Below are 15,083 nucleotides of genomic sequence, written 5' to 3'. Positions count from 1 at the left end.
AAGATGATGAAAACTAATGTGCCTGTTACAGTCAAAAACAGGGGGAATTTAGAATAGATATAGCTCTTGTAGCTAAAGGAATATGGGGGTCATCAGGATTATGTTATTGAACTTGATGGTCAACCATGATCAGAATGAATGACAGAGCAGGATCACGGGGTTTAATTGCCTGCTCCTGCTCCTACTTTTGATGTTTCTATGTAAAAGTCTTCACCCAGAGAGTGGCAAGCCTGTGGAATTTTCTACCACAGTAAGAAGTTGAAGCACTCAGAAGCAGAATTATAATAGTTTGCTAACATCCTCAAAATGGTCAAGCCCCCATGAAACTTAAAGTGACAGAACACAAGCAATGCATTGATTTTCTAAACATGGTATTTACACTGGTACAAGATAACAGGCATAAAGTAAGAACAACAAGTTTTGTTGTTGTTTGGCATACACTTGTGCACAGAAAAAAAAATCATCGCCTTACATATTCCCTACCATGACTGATGAAGTCAAACTCAGGTGTTCGATCACAAATGCACATAGCTGGCAATTACTACTCCTTTCACTATGTCTCCATCTCAGAAATAAACTTAACAATCAATGCACATTGATTCCTCGAAAAGCTGCACATTAAGTTTCAGGCTTTAAAAGAAGTGACAACGAATGAGCAGCAATATTTTTCTAAATAAGGATATTGTGCAACTTGGATGGGAGCTTGCCTTTGGTGGTGTTCCCATGCATCTATGTCCTTGTCCTTCTAAGTATTAGAGATCACAGGCTTGGAAGGTGCTGCCAGCGAAGCGTTGGTACGTTTCTGCGGTCTACCTTATAGGTGGCACATAATTACTGCCATTGTACATTAATAGTGACAGGAGTGAATGTGGAAGATCACAAAAGCAGTGCAAACTAATTGGGGTGATTTTCCCCAGATGATATTGGCCTTCTTTAGTTTTATGTGTGTTGCAACCATCCAGACAAGCGGAGAGTATTCCATCTCACTCCTGAGTTCTGCCTAAGGAATGGTGGCTTGGAGGTGAGCTAATCACTGCAGAATTCCAAGTTTCTGACCTGTTTTTGTAGTCATAGTATTTACATAGCTGATCCAGATCTGTTTCTGGTCAATAGTACCCCAAGGTGTTGATAATAGGCAATTCAATTATGGTAATGTAATTGATTGCCAAGGGGCAATTCTGTCTTACTTGAGATTGTCACATTGATGCCATGCAATTGCCTGGCAATGTTAATTAACATAGAGCACTCCAAGGCTAGGTGTTGTCCAGCTTTTGTTATCACAGAATCCCTACAATGCAAAAAGAGGCCATCAGTCCATCAAGTCTATACTTACCATCTGAAAGGGCATCACACCTAGACCTACATCCCCCACCTCATCCTTGTAACCTCACGTGTTTTTCTTTTGTCATGGCTAATCACCTAACCTGCACTCCCTGAATACTATGGGGCATCTTATTCTTTTACCATGACCAATCCACCTAACCTGCACATCTTTCAATAGTGTGATGAATCTGGAGCACTCGGTGGAAACCCACGCAGACATGGGAAGAACGTACAAATTCCACACAGACAGTTGCCCAAGGCTGGAATGAAACCTGAATGGCTGGCGCTGTGAGGCAGCAGTGCTAATTACTATGCCAAGATGCCACCCGTTATGTGTGAACCAGCTATATAGGAACATAATTAATTCAGCCTCTGTGGAGTTGTAAATGGTGCTGAACATGCTGCAATTAACAGACAGCATGCCTAATTCTGATCTTATGATTGAGTGGTGGGACTCGGAGACTCAGGGACCAGCACCCCCACCACCCCCGGTCATAGCAGAGAGATGCCTGAGAAAAAGACACAGACAACTTAACCTTGGGAAATGTATCTCCTTCTGCCTTGGCAAAAGGCAGCCCTTTTGAGTTCCATTGGTCTTAGCTCATAGTCCCAGCTCCCAGCATAAAGCATGCCCTTGGCAATTATCTCAAGTTCACCTGGACCATCTCCAAAACATTCCTGGGCCTTTCTGTGTCTATCTCAGGCAACCACCTACAAACTGATGTCCATTTCAAGCCCACCGACTTCCACAACTACCTAGAATACACCTCCTCCCACCCACCTTCCTGCAAAAGTCCCATCCCCTATTCCCAATTCCTTCGCCTCCGCCGCATCTGCTCCCAGGATGAGGCAATTCACTCCCGCTCATCCCAGATGTCCACATTCTTCAATGGCCGCAACATCCCCCCACCACCACCGCACCCCCACCCCTGCCGCAGTGGTCGAGAATGCCCTCGACCATGTCTCCCTCATTTCCTGCAACTCATCCCTCACACCCCGCCCTCGCAATAACCGCCCAAAGAGAATCCCCCTAGTCCTCACACACCACCCCACCAATCTCTGGACACAGCACATCATCCTCTGACACTTCCGCCATCTACAATCCGACCCCACCACCAAAGACATTTTTCCCACCCCACCCTTGTCTGCTTTCTGGAGAGACCACTGTCTCTGTGACTCCCGTATCCACTCCACACTCCCCTCCAACCCCACCACACCCAGCACTTTCCCCTGCAACTGCAGGAAGTGCTACACCTGCCCGCACACCTCCTCCCTCACCCACATCCCAGGTCCCAAGATGACTTTCCACATCAAGCAGAGGTTCACCTGCACATCCGCCAATGTGGTACACTGCATCCGCTGTACACGGTGTGGCTTCCTCTACATTGAAGAAACCAGGTGGAGGCTTGGGGATCACTTTGCAGAACACCTCTGCTCGGTTCGCAATAAACAACTGCACCTCCCAGTCGTGAATCATTTCAACTCACCCCTCCCATTCCTTCGATGACATGTCCATTCTGGGCCTCCTGCAGTACTATAATGATGCCACCCAAAGGTTGCAGGAACAGCAACTCATATTCCGCTTGGGAACCCTGCAGCCCAATGGTATCAATGTGGATTTCACCAGCTTCAAAATCTCCCCTTCCCCCACTGCATCCCAAAACCAGCCCAGCTCATCCCCACCTGCCTAACCTCTTCTTCCTCTCACCTATCCCCTCCTCCCACCTCAAGCTGCACCTCCATTTCCTACCTACTAACTTCATTCCACCCCCTTGACCTGTCTGTCCTCCCCGGACTGACCTATCCCCTCCCTACCTCCCCACCCATACTCTCCTCTGCACCTATCTTCTCCACTATCTATCTTCAGTCCGCCTCCCCCTCTCTCCCTATTTATTTCAGAACCCTCTCCCCATCCCCCTTTTCTGATGAAGGGTCTAGGCCCAAAATGTCAGCTTTTGTGCTCCTAAGATACTGCTTGGCCTGCTGTGTTCATCCAGCCCCACACATTGTTATCTTGCCCTCTTAGCCAGCGTTTATTTTCCTCACTGTTCATTGTTCCTCCAATCAAGACTGGTTCTGTCTTATGTTTGTTGCAGACAGGCTCGTCAGTGAAACCATCAGCAACAAGCAAAGCGTCTGCTCACAGATTCTACAATTCTACAATCCCATTTCAGCTCCCCCTCCCGTTCCTCAGACGACATGTCCATCATGGGCCTCCTGCAGTGCCACAATGATGCCACCTGAAGGTTGCAAGAACAGCAACTCATATTCCGCTTGGGAACCCTGCAGCCCATTGGTATCAATGTGGACTTCACAAGCTTCAAAATCTCCCCTTCCCCCACTGCATCCCAAAACCAGCCCAGCCTGTCTCTGCTTCCCTAACCTGTTCTTCCTCTCCCCCATCCCTTCCTCCCACCTCAAGCCGCACCTCCATTTCCTACCTACCACCTCATTCCGCCTCCTTGACCTGTCCATCTTCCCTGGACTGACCTATCCCCTCCCTACCTCCTCACCTATACTCTACCTATCTTCTTTTCTCTCCATCTTCGGTCTGCCTCCCCCTCTCTCCATCCCCCTCTCTGATGAAGGGTCTAGGCCCAAAACATCAGCTTTTGTGCTCCTGAGATGCTGCTTGGCCTGCTGTGTTCATCCAGCTCCACACTTTGTTATCTTGGATTCTCCAGCATCTGCAGTTCCCATTATCACTCCTCACAGATTCTGATAGTTCCATGAAATTTCTCTCTCTGGTGACCCCAATCTTCCCGGGCAATTTCAGATTTTGGGAGGTAAACTCACTCACCACCCCATTTTTTTTTTGTGCTGAAACATACATAATCCAGCATTCCACTAATCTTTTGTTTATTTCCAGGACAGGTTTATGGAATGTTCATGACTATTGTTCAATAACCTGAGTTTGTTTCAAACCCCATTGTTTCTATTCTTTTCACATTCAAATTGAGTAACTTCATATTTGTCCACTGTCATGCCCAGTACTGGCATGAAGATATTCTAATCTTCAAAACTATATTTTAGAAGCTAATTTAAAAAAAAACAGGAATGTATGGCTTCTGCATACCATCAAAAATCTTTTGTGTCTTGATACTGTTTTATCTTTAGAGGAAAAAAACTTTTGCATGTGATCACTGTAAGTCAGGTCAGGGACTAGACAAGGATCCTGATACTTCAGGTAATAAATTGGTTCATCTTTCAAACACAAAGACCTTTGATTGACTGAAACCACAGTTCCAAGAAACCATAGCCCTAACTGCTTATGGAGTTACAACAGTGCCTTATTTCGAGACAACTTGACAGCTGATGCATAGTCACATGCCACCTTTGCTCCAAATTAAAGAACAGAATAGCAGAACTGATACAGGATTCAGAGCTCCATCCAAGAGAGAGGTCTGAAAAATAGTCAGCAGACAGCTGCAGTCAGCTAATCAGCCAAAGTATTTGACTCTAATAGCTTACAAAAGAAAGAAGGTTTCCTTTCCCCCACCTGTTCCATCTTTTAGTTCAATTGAAAAGCTTTTGGCAGATCAACTGCGAGAGGCTTCACAGCTAATGAGAAATATCTCCTTTTCACTGTATCCAAAGTGTCAACTCAACAAAGAAATATCAGAACTGCACTGAGAAAGAGACTAAGTTAAATTCTGTTTTCATAATTACTGTTTAATCTTCATCTGTAAATAATTCCATTTATGGTATAGTGTGGGTGAGTTCAGTAATTATCATGAACCTCTGGGATGAATATGTGAGAAACAAAATAATGTTCTTCATTTTAAATGCACGAGAGTTGGATAATAAAACCTGAATTTTTCACTCCAAGCCAAGCACCCTTTCATACACACATATATTAAGCAATGGCAAATAAAAGGAAATGTGTCAAATTTGTCTGTGACAGTACACTAAAACCCATTTGCTGCAGTTTTGCATAATCTCCTAATCTATCAATATCTCTTTGCGCTTTTATGCCTTCGTCTACACTGCTTAAAATGCCACCTCACTTTGTGTCACCTGTGGCTCTCTATAATATAATTTAATAAGCGTGACGAATACATGGCTTCTTAGCACAGATCTCTGTCGGGCTTACTGACCACACCTTACAGTCTGCTCTTTTCTGACTATCGTCCTTGCTGTCTAACTCTTGTGTCTCAGCCAATTGACTGACCAGATCAATTCTATGAGCTTCGACTTTAGTCAACAGTTTAATATGAGGGGGTGTTATAAAATCCCATATGGAATTCCATCCCTTTATCTCCTGCTTTAAAACCTCTTCAAAAAGCTCGATCAGACTGACCACAATCTATTTTTTGTCAAACCATTCTGGGTCTGTCTGATTAGCTGTAAATTTTCAAGGCATTGCAAGATGTTGCGACTATTGATCTACAATACATATCTCTACTTTAGCAAACGTATTTTTGAAAGCAACAAGAATAGTGAATGATTTTTGCCAATGACAAAAATTTAACTATTGCATGCCTCAGTTACAATTAGAATTTTCACTTGTCAGCACTACTTACATAGAAGAACATCTTTTAAATGACTTACAAAGCTCAAAGAAAATACATTTTAAGAAACTTGGGAAGCAAAGAAAGGAAGTGGCAAAGCAAAGTAATTTTGGGCTGAATTTTAAAGTATAAAGCTATAATATCTGGAACGTTGCCCTCCAATAGTGGAGCAAAGAAAAGGGATGGAACAAAAGCAATAGTGACAATTGATGGTGCTCCTTTAAAATGAAATATACAGGGGAAATTATGTGGCAGGTAATTTGAACCCCTTTATACTAGAATGACTTTAATGTGTAAGAAATGAAGCAATTTTTTCAATTGAATATTTGGGAATTATTATTTCCAGGAAGTTTAGACATTATTTATGATGAAACTCAAACAAGATAATTTCCTAAAAACCTTTAAAGGGGAATTTTTTTTTCAAATAGGTAACTAAGCGGAGGGGATGGCATAGTGGTATTATCTCTGTACTGTTGATCTAGAGACTCAGATAAAGCTCCAGGGATTCAGGTTCAAATCCCATCACGGAAATGGTAGGATTTAAATTCAGTAAAATATGTGGAATTAAGAATCTAATGATGACCATGAATCCATTGTTGATTGTGGGGGAAAACCCATCTGGTTCACTGATGTCCCTTAAGGAAGGAAATTGTCATCCTAACCTGATTTGGCCTACATGTGACTCTAGACCCACAGCAATGTGGTTGATTCTCAGTTAGTGATGAGCAATAAATGCTGACTGGCCAGTGATGCCCTCTTAGTGTTAATGAAAGAAATCATATTTGAACTTAGTTTCACAACTGGAGTAATGTTGCTACTCTTCCTTGCAGTACAGCAGCACTATATGATACAGTTGTGGTTGGCTTGTCTTCATGCTTTTATTCCTATTAAGAAATAAGGGCTAACACAAAGCACTATCAAAATTGAAAAGAAAATTTAAATTGGTAAAACTTATCTCTCAGTCAATTCTTCATCCAATAAACTTCAGTTTCTAACAAGCAAACTTGATGTTTTAAACAAGTGAGATGAGGAAGAGCAAAGAACAAAGAACAAAGAACAAAAGAACAAAGAAAATTACAGCACAGGAACAGACCCTTTGGCCATCCAAGCCTGCACCGACCTGCTGCCCGTCACAACTAAAACCCCTACCCTTCCAGGGACTCTATCTCTCTATTCCCATCCTACTAATAAAGGAAGGACAGGAAGAAAACATTTCACAATATTTGCAGACCAGAAACGACCAGTAAGGCAAATTTTCCAACAACTTATAGTTGTATAGTGCATTTAACATAATGAAACATCTTAAAGTGCTTTACAAGCACATTATCGTGAAAATTTTATACTGAGCCATCTCAGAAGATATTAGTGTATATGTGGATATCTGATCTGAAAATAGGAAGTGTTAGAGAAACTCAGCAGGACTGGAAGAACAACTATTTATACTGAATTTAAAACATCGCTTAGTTGAAAATAAGCCTTTTATTCTCTCCACAGACGTTGGCAGGCTTGCTGAGTTTCTCTAACATTACCTGTCTTTTTCAAGGAGAAATGGCGTCAGATGACCTAAACATTGGTTTTACGAAATGTCTTAAAGGGGAAAAGCAGGTAGAGAGGTGGAAAGTTATAAGGAGGGAATTCCAGAACTTGGGCTCAAGCAACTGTTGCAGGCTTTGATGTGCTTCACTATCAGCTTTCTCACTTTCTTTTCACACTGCTTGTCTGACACCAAGCTGACTGAGCAGAAGTTTCCTTCAACTGAATATTGGAAACACCAAAGCTACTATCTTCAAACCAGAGAAGAAAGCTTTCATCCCTAGCCATCACCTCCATGCTATTGTGATCAGCGATAATGGGAACTGCAGATGCTGGACAATCCAAGATAACAAAGTATGAAGCTGGATGAACACAGCAGGCCAAGCAGCATCTCAGGAGCACAAAAGCTGATGTTTCGGGCCTAGATGCTTTCTGATGAAGGGTCTAGGCCCGAAACATCATCTTTTGTGTTCCTGAGATGCTGCTTGGCCTGCTGTGTTCATCCAGCTTCACACTTTGTTACCTCCATGCTATTCCTCGGCAACAATATGAGACTGAATCAGACTGTTCATAATTATAATGTTATATTTTCTCCTGTGGTTATTACCTTAGAGAAAAATTCCACCACGACAACAGGTTATTTACATGTCAGTAACGTCAGCTGATTGTAGTCTTACCTTATCTAATCAGTTGTTGAAATGCTCGTCCTTGCATTTGTAACCTCCAGGCCCAAGTATTTCAAATGAGCTCCTTGCTTCCTTCTTGCATTCTAACCTCCATAAGCTTGAGGTCATCCAAAACACATGTCCTATCTCATACCAAATTGTGTTCACCCATCACCCTATGCTCCCTGAGTTGTATTAGCTTCTGTTCAAGGAATATCTTGATTTTAAAATTCAATACCCTTTGTTTAAAATCCCTGCTAGGTCTTGTCCCCTCCCTATATCTGTAATCTCTTACAACATCCTTCAATTCTGACCTTTTGAGCATTCCAGATTTCCTTTTCTCAACCATTGCTGGCCATAACTTGGGTTATCAAGAACTAAGTTCTTGAATTTCCTCCTTAAATCTCTCCACCTCTCTTTCAAACTTTAAGGCATTCCTTCAAATCTACTTCTGACTAAACCTTTGGTCTTCTGTCTAAATATCTACTCATGTGACTTGGTGTCAATGTTTGTTTGCTAATGCTCCTGTGAAGTATATTGGATAGTCTCCTATGTTAAAAAGAAGCTGTTGCTATTTGAAAAGTTTCCCATAAAAAATCCTCCCTGCACGTTTTCACCCTCAACTTTCCACTCTTTTTCTGTTTCTCCTGTACTTAGATGCCTAGGAACTTTACAATCCCTGCGCACTGTTGCCGTCTTTTAAGCATGATATAAGCTACAGAAATGTAACTTAAATTTGAAGGATGTCACTGGATCCTAACAGAACCAATGAGTCATTTGCTTTTCTTTCCATTTCCATGTGAAAATTATTTTGCAAGGAACATAATGGACTGCAGCCTGGAGGCAGTCAATCAGGTCCATCAAAGAGCAAAAATTCAGTTTCATGTGATCATTCTAGCAGAGTACGTTCTTGTGCAATATTTTTTACCAAGTATGGTGTGCAACCATTTTTATTTTTGTTGAAAAGAATAGATCTTTTGATAGTTTTCATTCATTTTGTAGGTTAACAAACATGGAAGAAACCTGTTATTTTTCTGAGATAACAAGGTGTAGAGCTAAATGAACACAGCAGGCCAAACAGCATCAGATGAGCATGAAATCTGATGTTTCGGGCCTAGACCCTTCTTCAGAAATGGGGGAAGGGGCGTAGTGAAATAAGTAGGGAGAGAGGGGGAGTTGGATAGAAGATAGATAGAGGAGAAGATAGGTGGAGAGGAGACAGACCAGTCAAAGAGGTGGGGATGGAGCCAGTAAAGGTGTGTAGGTGGGGGGTGAGGGAGGAGATAGGTCAGTCCAGGGAGGACAGACAGGTCAAGGGGGCGGGATGAGGTTAGTAGGTAGGAGGTGGGGGTGGAGCTTGAGGTGGGGGGAGGGGATAGGTGGGAGGATGGCCAGGTTAGGGAGACGGGGATGAGCTGGGCTAGTTTTGGGATGTGGTAGGAGGAGGGGAGATTTTGAAGCTTGTGAAGTCCACTTTGATACCATTGGGATGCAGGGTTCCCAAGTGGAAAATGAGATGCTGTTCCTGCAATCTTTGGGTGGCATTGTTGTGGCACTGCAGGAGGCCCAGGATGGATATGTCATTTGAGGAATGGGAGGGGGAGATGAAATGGTTCATGAATGGGAGGTGTAGTTGTTTAGTGCGAACCAAGCATAGGTGTTTCACAAAGCGGTCTGCAAGCCTCCACTTGGTTTCCCCGATGTAGAGGAGGCCACAACAGGAGCAGCTGATGCAGTATACCACATTATCAGATGTGCAGGTGAGTCTCTGCTTGATGTGGAAAGTCGTCTTGGATCCTGGGATGGGGGTGAGGGGGTAGGTATAGGGGCAGGTGTAGCACTTCCTGCGGTTGGAGGAAGAAGCGCCAGGTGTGGTGGGGTTAGAGGGGATTGTGGAGCAGACAAGGGAGTCCTGGAGAGAGATGTCCCTTCGAAAGGCAGATAAGGGTGGGGAAGAAAAAATGTCTTTGGCGGTGGGGTCGGATTGCAGATGGCGGAAGTGTCGGAGGATGATGCGTTGGATCCAGTGGTACGTGAGACTGAGGGTGATTCTCTTTTGGCGGTTATTGTGGGGATGGGGTGAGAGGGATGAGTTGCAGGAAATGCAGGAGATGAGGTCAAGAGCATTCTCGACCACTGATGGGGGGCGATATTGCGGTCTTCGAAAAACAGGGACATCTGAAATGTTCGGGAGTGAAATGCCTCATCCTTGGAGCAGATGCAGCGGAGACAATGTTTTTGGGAATAGACATTGGCATTTTTGCAGGAAGGTGGGTGGGAGGTGGTGTATTCTAGGTAGCTGTGGCAGTCAGTGGGCTTGAAATGGACATCAGTTTCCAGGTGGTTACCAGAGATGGAAACAGAGAGTTCTAGGAAGGAGGGAGAGGTATTTGAGATGGTCCAGGTAAACTTAAGGTTGGGGTGAAAGGTGTTGGTGAAGTTTGTGCTTAATTTACTTCTCACTGTCTTTGTTTACTTTGTTATTCTTATTTGATTTCTTGGTTCATGTTCCCTGCATTGTTTAATTATTTAGCATTTCCTTGTTTATACAACAGTAATCCTTTCAGTTCTTGTACATGACTCCATAAATTAGATTAGATACAGATAACATCCCAAGGCCATTAAAAAGTTCCATCAAAGCTATGTGAGACAGATTCTCTGCTTCAGCTGAGAAAATAGGTGTACTAACATCAGCAACTTTGAAGCGACTATTGACAGCAGCTTGAGGCCATGATCATCTGAAACCAACTCTGCTGGGCCAGCCAAGTGCCTAGGATGTCTGAGTTCCAACTACCAAAGCAAATCTGCTTCGTCCAGAAGGAAGACACTCAATGAGAGGAGGACGAGGGAAGTATATTTCAAAGACTCTCAGGGAATGCAACATGAGATGCCAACACGTGGGAAATCCTCATTCAGGAGAAACTGACTTGGCGAAAACTCCTGTATGAAGTGACAGAATTCTTCAAGAACACCCATAGGCATGGCAAAGTACAGAAAAGGAACCAGAGAAAAGAATACCAAAGATCTTAAGGCCAAGGACCAGTTCCACCTTCTGGAAACCCCAGTTAAATGTGTGACCGGAGATGTAGCTCTAGGATCGGCTCATCAGCTGTTCAAGGATGCACAGAACCCATGACCAGTGACATAGAGTTTTCTAGGTGGGCCATCATGCATATAACAATTTTTTATTCTACATTTTGTGTTTCAGTTTGGTTTCTGTCTGGTGTTCAGGCTAAGAGTCTGCAAAGATCTCAGCTGCTATTTCACTGCAATCAATTGTGTAGTATTGATTGAAACCCGACTGGAGAGGGTTGTTATTTTGTAATATACAATCTAAATGTTCTTGATTCCGCTGACACATTTTAACAAGTCACTGTAGACAGGCTGGACATGGTGTTATTGTTGTACTATCTGGGCAAGCAGTACAGTACACCAAATTTTCAGGGGATGCAGTACAGATCTCTTATAATAACAAAAAAAACAGAGACGCTGCTATAGCGTACATCCCCAATCTATTGATAAGGATCACATGATCCGTTGGGATGTGACAATTGGGCGAACAAGGTTTGGGTGTGGGCACAGCCTCGTGAATACACAACTCCCCAGATAGTGAATCTGCGTATGACCAGGAATGTGTCTCTTTCAAAAACAGGACACTTGATCAATATTCGTAAGACTAGGTACTTGTAAAACAATTAAATTCTAGTTTACAACCAAGTGAATGCTGCACTTCCACCCTGCTTCACATACTTGCATTTATTTCTTGATCCAAGTGGGAACTGTGCTACAAACATGAAATGCAAACGCATCAATGCTGGATGCCTCCAAGTTTAAGAGCCTTTCAAAATTCAGGTGAAGTGCCAGAAGGCATTTAGAGCTCATGGAAACAAGAAGTAACTCTCTCAGGGGAGACAGCGAAAGCAAGCTTTAGGCATCAGAAATTTGGATGGCAACTTTAGCAAATGAAAACTGAAAGCTTTCCAGTTGTCACTACTACAGATTGTAATTCAAAACAGAGGGTTTAATCTTAATTTTTTCGTCTAAGCGTGAGCTGTAATGAAATTTTTTGAAGGCTTAGAGAGATTTCTTGCAGTATCTTAATAAATTCAGATCATTAACTACTCAGCCCACTCACTTTGGCCTCCCTCCTGCCTTATTCTGACTGCATCTCACCACTTACCAGTCACTGAACAACTTGCCACTCACCAGATATCTACCGAAAGACCAGTATCCCTAACACCTGAGCCACATTTAAAAGGTCACTGTGCTCCCGAATGAGCACTAAAATAACTCTGATAATAAAATGTGAGGCTGGATGAACACAGCAGGCCCAGCAGCATCTCAGGAGCACAACAGCTGACGTTTTAGGCCTAGACCCTTCATCCTCTGATGAAGGGTCTAGGCCCGAAACGTCAGCTTTTGTGCTCCTGAGATGCTGCTGGGCCTGCTGTGTTCATCCAGCCTCACATTTTATTATCTTGGATTCTCCAGCATCTGCAGTTCCCATTATCACTAAAATGACCCTGCTCAGTGAAGGACAGGACCTGAATACGTTGAAGAAGAGGAAGTGGGACCACATTTCTCTAACAAAGACCTGGAGATTGTCGTGGCCAGCTATTTCTATCTGGAGGTGGTGGGCGTCCTGTCAGTATCCACAGGATGTTCACCACGGCAGCGAAATGGCTGGCTCTGTCAGGATCCACCTCCTCAAACTCTGAGGCTGAGAATACAGAGGCTACAGGTTTAGAGGGAACAGTAGCTATGGAATGTTTGGGAGTATAAGCTGATGAGCACCTCATTGCAACAGCTCTGCAATTGGCTGAGGACGAAAGGTACCAGCCACTGGTACATGGAGGAATGTAGGAGACCAGGCACCTGCACAACTCTTGGCAATCAGGAAATTCATCCACATGCACAGGGAGGAGTCAGAGTGGCAAACAGGAATGAGGGTCGCAGCGGCCCTCATTACGCAGAAGTTGCAGAAATAGGGACCAAGCTGCCCCAAGTATATAACCATGTGTCCGGACCTCTGGATAGGTTGGTAATTGCCAAGGAGAGCCTATTCTAGTACATTTAACAGGCGCACAAACCTGTACTCCCATCGCTTCAGCCGTTAATCTAAAATGATTGAAGACATGATGCAGGGGCCGGCAAAATAGGTACACACTCCAGATGGCACTTCATATCAAGGAGAAGGGCAGAAGATACCAAGCCAGAGAAGGAACGACATGCAGGCCACTAAGAAACATACCAGGGGTAACTGGGCCCTCTACCTGCCTCTACCTGGCCCCCTCTGACATTCAGAAGCTAATAGGAGGAAAGGCCACTTACCTCTGATAAGAAAACCCTCAGCATGTCTGAGCTGTCCAGGTGTAAATGCCCCCATGGTCACCTGACTAAATCTTCAAGACCACTGAGCTCCACTGCTGAGCAAGCACACCTACCCTGCACCCCATACCCCACCCCCCCAACTACCCCAGCTCCAAACCTGTCAGTATACTGTTGCAGATTAGGAGCAAGATAAAATCCAAACCTCCTCAGGTTACTTCGGTGGTACAGGTGACATTGCATTGCACATGAATTCTCACATTTGAATGAATGTAAACTGTTTTGTTTCATTCTGTTTGGTTGAGTGCCTGAGTAGCCCCAAATGTAATTGTACCAGCCTAACGCCTAAGCTAAGGTGGCACAAAATCAACCATGGATCAATGTTTGTGTTGAGCACCTGTCACAGTATGTGAAAGCAAGATGCATAAAGCATATATAGGACAAAGGGTTCCACCAATATCATTGCCCCTCATCCTAAAACATCGCTATTCTATCCCTGGCCTCTGTGTACAAGAGTGTTGTTGTGACAGTCAACAATGTCTGGTGAAGGAAGATGTGCCAAACAGGGAACCAATACAATAGACTAGTCAGAGATTAGCACCCCACAGGCCTGTGTCTTATGCATTGCTGGATCTGTGTGTGAAGTTGTTTCTCTCTAAAGTACCTTGTATTGGTTGGTGCTATATTCTCCTCCCTCACAGGTCAAGACATTAACTTGACCACACCATTGCAGTTGTAGTCATTTTCCTTCCCAATTTCCAGCAAGGTGGAATGTGACAACAAATGTTTTCTGACCAGTGTCTTCCAGCCCCAATCTCCACATGTTGGTAAGGCCCCAAGCATTCAGATCATTTCCCAGTCACCTTTTCCATGGGCCTGAGGCTTCACACCTCTCCAGGTGCCCTCACACTCCATCTACACCTGCCCAACAGCGCCCCACCAACTACTGGCATATGAGGTAACCATGGCAAGTATGTCATATTCTGAATTCCCCTTGTAGCCGGGAGCTCCTGACTGTGGATGAACTCCCCCTTCCTATATGCCCCCTTTCCATCCATGCTTCCCTGTATTACTCCCATTTACAATTACTGCTGCCACTCATCATAATTATCAGACTCCTTCCTCCAGTTTGCAGCCCCAAATCCTGAAGAATGGGCCCCCAGTTCTCTATCCTATGGTGACGACTTTCTTATGGTCTATTTCCCACACCTCCCTCTTCCTATAGACCCTCACCCACCCACCCACCCATACTGCTTATGGATGGACCAGATGGACTCACCACAGCCAACTCCCTTGAGCAAGCTAACCTGACAGCCCCAGACAAAATAACAAAGTGTGAAGCTGGATGAACACAGCAGGCCAAGCAGCATCTCAGGAGCACAAAAGCTGATGTTTCAGGCCTAGACCCTTCATCAGATGAAGGGCTTAGTCTCAAAACGTCAGGTTTTGTGCTCCTGAGATGCTGCTTGGCCTGCTGTGTTCATCCAGCTTCACACTTTGTTATCTTGGATTCTCCAGCATCTGAAGTTCCCATTATCTCTGAGCCCCAGACAAGAAATGCCCACAAAATAGGCTGACTGCTCTATATCTCTCTGACCATATTAGCCCTTAGCTTGACACTGGCTGACATGGAGCTGGAGGACTGACTGTGCCAGGCATGACTGAACTGCAGATGCAAGGAACTCTCTACCATTCTGGTTGAGGTTACCATGAAAGAATCACC

This window comes from Stegostoma tigrinum, chromosome 15 (assembly GCF_030684315.1).
Source record: "Stegostoma tigrinum isolate sSteTig4 chromosome 15, sSteTig4.hap1, whole genome shotgun sequence".
NCBI lineage: Eukaryota > Metazoa > Chordata > Chondrichthyes > Orectolobiformes > Stegostomatidae > Stegostoma > Stegostoma tigrinum.
The sequence above is the reverse complement of the archived record's forward strand: the minus strand, read 5'-3'. Positions refer to the sequence as shown.